This window comes from Papaver somniferum, chromosome 3 (assembly GCF_003573695.1).
Source record: "Papaver somniferum cultivar HN1 chromosome 3, ASM357369v1, whole genome shotgun sequence".
NCBI classification, from domain to species: Eukaryota; Viridiplantae; Streptophyta; class Magnoliopsida; order Ranunculales; family Papaveraceae; genus Papaver; species Papaver somniferum.
Window position 1 is genome coordinate 176,735,547 of NC_039360.1, and position 5,863 is coordinate 176,741,409.

Here is a 5,863-nt window from a genome sequence, read left to right on the forward strand (position 1 = left end):
TGATCATCGAGATGCTTCATTAGACGCCTAGCCTTTAACCTAGGTTGTCCGACCAAGCTAGCAAAGTTAGACGGACGAGATGGTTTACGACACTTATTTGTGACTGTTGATGGAATTTTAGGGTTTTAGGAGGTGCGCAAGCATCCCTCTTTGGATTGACCGAATTCAAGCTTGGGAGTCGGTTTTGGTGGGACCGATCATTCATGCATGAAGGCGGACTGTTTTTGTGCACGTCTATACCTCTCTGCCCCATGAAGGATTGATCTAGGCCACTCAAGTCGACTGGAAAAGATGAGTGGATGTGATCGATTTGCGATAGAAACCCTTTGCCGTAAAGGATTTGGGAACCGCATGACATGCCTTCTTTGGGCGTGCGTTTCGAGGCGCTCGGCCATGGTTGGCCTAGGCCGGTCAGTCACACGCATAGGTGGGCCCACGACGATCACGTTGATACTCTTGGTACCTCTTATGTCTATATCTACACCCTCCGTTTAGGCTGGCGAAGATGGATGGACGCAATCAAACTGCGACAATTATGTAGCGCCACAAACCTAATTAGGGTTTTAAAACGGTCACGCACGCGTGACTTTGTCCAATCGGTTTGGCAAGCTATGCTTCTCCTTTGGAGAGGTCGATCGTGTGGGGCCCACGTTGGGCTGATGGTGAACATATGTGCACCTCCTTGATGACCCTAGGCGTGATCTAAGCCATCCAAATATGATGGCTAAGTTGGATGGTTGAGATCAATTTAAGACGCTTGTGGGATTTCCGTGACCCTTGAAGAGCCGCACGCCCATCGTGTTTTGGGTAAACGTTCATGGATCTATGGACATGTCGTGAGCAAGTCGATCAGGTAGGAACAGAGTGTGCCCGCCAATGTGTGCATCAGCGTTTCACTGATCATTCGCGGGACGATCTAAGGCGTCCAACCAGGCTGGTGAAGTTGGACGGTCGTGATGACTTTAAGACTGCCTTGAACAGTCTAAGCTCGATTGAATCTCTACAAAGCAGCACGGCCACCCTACTTATGGTTGGCGTTTGACGTTGCTAGGAGATGCCCGTGTGATGTCCGACCGGCTAGGGCATAAGTGGGCTCGCCGGTGGTCATCACGACAATCGCCTATTCTTGCTAGGGTTTGGCTAGGCTTGTTAAATTGCGCGACCAACTTGTGTAGCCGCGATGGTTTCTGAGACTGATTTGGACAGTCTAGATTTCCCTTAAGGAAATTAAGCATGCTCGATCGGGCTAACCAAAGCGCGTCCATACGAGACTCTCTCTGACAGAGAGTGGTGTAGCCTGTGTGGGTATTTCATGCATGTCTCAATATTGGCACGGAGATTCATGCTACTCTGCTGAGAGTGAACACTCGGTCGTCATGTCATGCTAGTAATGAGAGTTCGGCAAGGAACAACATAGGAAATACTAGGTAAATCATGCATTAATTAATAATGCTATAAATTCACAGAATATTTGGGATTGTTGCTACATGCACAATTCTAGGTAAATCTTGTGTGTTTATCGAATTGCTTCAAATAAATAAAGCGAGAGGTTTTCTGTGCTCATCGCTTATCAAATGGCTTTATCCTTTGCAGGATGTCAGCACATAAAATACTGGTTTTACAACTTTTGCCCTGAACTAAAATCCACCATCAGCAAAAAGATTTACAATGTCAATTGTGTCAAAAGTACTAGACATTAAACTTGATGTACTAATTTTTCCTTAATGCATATTCAAAGATGTTGTAGACTTTTTATCCTCGTTTATTTTGCCAGAGTATCCGCTGCAGAATTATGTTTTCTGTTAATATATCTTACCTTAATCCGGGGAAGAGAATCCAAAGTCTTTTTTATTTCTTTAACAATGTTTTCAGCTTCCCATATAATTTCTTTACTCTTCTTTGTCAAAAAGTCAACGACACTTTTATAATCTTTGATAATTGTAACACTAGATAAAATGAATATATATATAATTATATATTTTCCTTATAACTTTATGTATTTGTCCATTTTTTCTTTACTATCCCACTAGGTATTGTTGACTACTAGGCGCTCTAGCCTTTGGCTTTTTCATGGTCCTGTTTCGAACGATGTCTGGTCAGTAATTGGTTCCTGCAAAATATTGGTCGGGCATACTCCATGCCACTTGAAATTCCATCCGAATTAGGGTATATTTAAAAGTCACCGTCCAATTGTTTATCTTGACATGTCCAAAATAAGTACCCTCCTAAAGCTTTCGCATCAGTCGGAAACTTTTTTTTTTCTCTTTATTCAACCAGGCCGTGGATTATAACCTCAAATGTGTCACTATCCATCTACGATAAACCCATCAACACAAAAATAACACAAAAACCCTATTTGACCTCAACTGTCTAAACTACCCATCAATATATTTTAGCCCACGAAAATAAACCGCACCTCATTTACATCTCCTTTCTTTCGTAACAGTTTCTGAATCTTCTCTTCTCTTCCCCTCATAAACAAAAAACCTAGATCTGAAACCAATTTTGATTCCTTCTTCTTCTTATACCGCAAAACAGTTTTGTGAACTCAATAACAAGAAAGCCAACCTTAATTGAAATAAAATTAGGTTTAAGTTTTTCATTTTGATTTTGACGTAAATCAAAAAATGGTGAAGAAGCAAGAGAAAAAGAAAGATGAAAAGATGAAGAAAAATCTTAAGAAAACGGTCAAACTATCTCCAAAAGGTAAATCGAAACCTAATTTTGTTTTACTATTCTTCGTTGTTTCATTGTTCTTCTGTGATGGTTGAAAATCAACATGCATGTTTAACCTGTGATTTTTGGTTTCACAAATTTTAGTTTCGTCACCGATTTTGCATAAAATAGCTTTCATCAGTGGTTTCATAATTAGGTTTCTGTTAGTGTCATAATTAGGTTTCATTCCCTTCAATATTGTTACTTTCGTAATTGATTTTCTGTTAGTTTCATAATCGATTTTCATCAATGGTTTCTTTGATGAAACCAAAATTGGTTTTCATCATTTTCATATATGATTCACTTTACTGTGTTGGTGATTTTCATCAATGGTTTCTTCGGTGAAACCAAAATTGGTATCATCATTTTCATCTATGATTCGCTTTACTGTGTTGGTGATTTTCATCAATGGTTTCTTCGGTGAAACCAAAATTGGTATCATCATTTTCATCTATGATTCGCTTTACTGTGTCGGTGATTTTCATCATTGGTTTCTTCGATGAAACCAAAATTTACATCAATGGTTTTTTTTTTGTGGAACCCAAAATTGGTTTCATCATTTTCATATGTGATCGCTTAACTTTGTTGGTGATTTTGTTCAATGGTTTTGTAGATGCAACCAAAATTAGTTTTATCATTTTTGTTTTATTATTCGCTTATGGTTTACTTTTGGTTTCACAACAAGGAAAAAAAGAGAAACAGAGCCGTATAGGTGTTGTTGCATTATTTGTGTGCGCTAGCACCTGAGATAAAAGCTTTGATACACAACAAAAAACTGAATATGAAGGCTCTGGTTTCATGTCCATTTTGGTGTTTCTTCAAGTCGCTCTATGATGGTATATCCAATTAAGAGTCGTATGCTGGAAGCTGCTGCAAATGAAACCAAGGCTGATGACTTCGTCAAGTTATTCTTTTTCTACCTTTTGGTTTGTGTATTCGTCCCCAACAAAGGTGGGTAAACTCTAGCTGCAAAGTACTTGTACTTGGTATTTGAGATGAATAAGGTGTGTTGGCCGGACGTGTTTCATGAGTATCTAATTGAGTTTCATGAGTATCTAATTGAGTGGATAATAACATCCAAAGACGTTGAAAATGTAGTGGGTTGCATCATTTAGCTGCTGGTAAGTTAAGTTTTGTTTCTTTTGATTCATAAGTTGTTTGTTTTTAACGGGTTTGATTCTTAGTTTGAATATTGTTTCTCATTCTTTTTTCAGTATTAGTTGGCAGAGATGTCTTACATCGCAGAACAAAAGGATGGGACATGTATCCAAGGTTTACTAGATGGAACCTTGGTGGAATATGCTACCAAATATTGGATAAATTCGAGGATCTTAGAGAACACCCAGGAATTTAATTAAAGGTAAAGAAGACTTACTATTCTGATGAAACCAATTTTGGTTACGTCAAAAGTTCTAGCTGAAACCAATTTTGGTTACAGCAAAAATGATTAAGTTCTTAGATTTTAGTTAAGCTCAACCTTAAGAACGTTATTTCTGTTTGCATCAGTCACCTTTGAAGATCATATTCTTAATACAACTTAGTTAACTACTATAGACTAACAGATAGTCATTTTTTGAATGAATGTTGGCTTACCTTTTCTGTAGTAATATAGGTAGTAAAAGTGATAAATGGGTGGGAGCGATTGCGTTGAACTAGCTTAATTTTAATATTTGATCACTTTTTTGTAGTATGGGTACTTATCAACATCTTCTTTAATATCAACTTTAGTAGTTTTTTGAAAGTCTTCTTGGGAACTCATCAACATAGAAATGTGGTAGTTTCCGGAACGACTGTCATGTGTGCATGTACTCTGTGTTGATTGTTGTGATATATGCACTCCTGTTTTAAGTGATATCTTAAACTCTTGATGGCTTTTTTGCATTCATTCCCTTATACTCTTTGTTATATGCATATCTTTGTTTTACTGCTTGAACTTCATCTCAATCTGTATCCATCTATATTGCTTTACTATTTTGATGAAACCAATTTTAGTTACATCACCAATTCTAGCTGAAACCAATTTTGGTTACAACAAAAATTCTAACCAAAACCATTTTTTCTTGTGCATTGCAGATGAATATCGGTCGCTGCAAGGGTTCATTCATGCTGACAAACAAGAAATGCGCTTGGTCGAGCGCATAGAATAAAAAGATATTGTTGTTGAAGAAGTGTCGGTTGGTGATGTTGAAAATGTTGGTCGTGGCAGTGAAGTGCCTGGACAAAAATGAAGTCAATGTTGGTGCTGGCAGTGAACTGCGTGGACAAAATGAAGACAATGTTGGTGTTATCGGTGAAGTGAACTCTTATAAAGACAACTATCAATGGGCACAAAATCTGATTGAAAAGCTTAGGACCACTGGTAAAAAATGTGCTTTCTGAAGAAGAAGAATCATCGCTGGAAATAATACTCGCATGTGGTGCCCAATTTATTAATTTTTTACAGTTTTTCTTGCAGATTCAGTTTTACTTGAAGATAATCTTTGACATCATAAAAGATAATGTTTGCTAAGAAGAATCATTGCTGGCAATAATACTCGTAGTAGCTACTGTGTGTAAAATGGTTATCTACTGATTGTAATGGTGACAAATTACAGTTTATATAAAAAGATATCAGTTGTAGTCCCCTAAAGCTTATTTCTACAGAAATATGATGTCTAATTTTTCTGTAACAGCAGGTCTTCAGAATTCCAATAATTAATTTTATCTTAGCAAATATTATCTTTTATGTTGTCAAAGATGCAAAAGAAAAATGACAGTAAAACAGTGATGAAACCAAAAAAGGTTCCACCAAAATATGATGATCCCAAAAATGGTTCCAAAAAAATATGATGAAACCTACTTTGGTTGCACCAAATTATAAAGGCCTGCAAAATCTGACAAATTTCATCAAAGCTACTTATTCTCTGGCAAGATCTAAAATGAAAACTTCTGCAACAAATTAGCATTGGTTTACTTGTAAAAAACATGAAAAAGAACAGTCAAAAAAATATCTAATGATATCAAGTCACTAATTAGTTTCTTCGATACATGTGGTTTGTTAAGAAATCCACCACAACGGGTATGCTAATTACTTGATTCCTTAGATAATAAAAGGACTTCCTTCAAAATTATCAATAGACACGGCATATAAATGCCATTTACATTTCTC

The 5,863-nt window shown here is 37.1% G+C and overlaps 1 long non-coding RNA gene across 4 annotated transcripts; it reads left to right on the forward strand.

The window, feature by feature from the left end:
* Nucleotides 1–2,404: 2,404 nt before the first annotated feature.
* On the forward strand, nt 2,405–5,344 carry LOC113358110. Of its 4 annotated transcripts, none has more exons than XR_003364210.1 (4): nt 2,405–3,836; nt 3,930–4,075; nt 4,789–5,074; nt 5,171–5,344. It is a non-coding gene; the product is annotated as an uncharacterized LOC113358110 (long non-coding RNA). The 4 variants fall into 4 exon arrangements; XR_003364208.1 differs by having other exon boundaries at nt 2,415–2,706; nt 3,401–3,836; nt 4,789–5,344; XR_003364209.1 differs by having other exon boundaries at nt 2,415–2,706; nt 3,410–3,836; nt 4,789–5,344.
* The last annotated feature ends 519 nt before the right edge of the window (nt 5,345–5,863 follow it).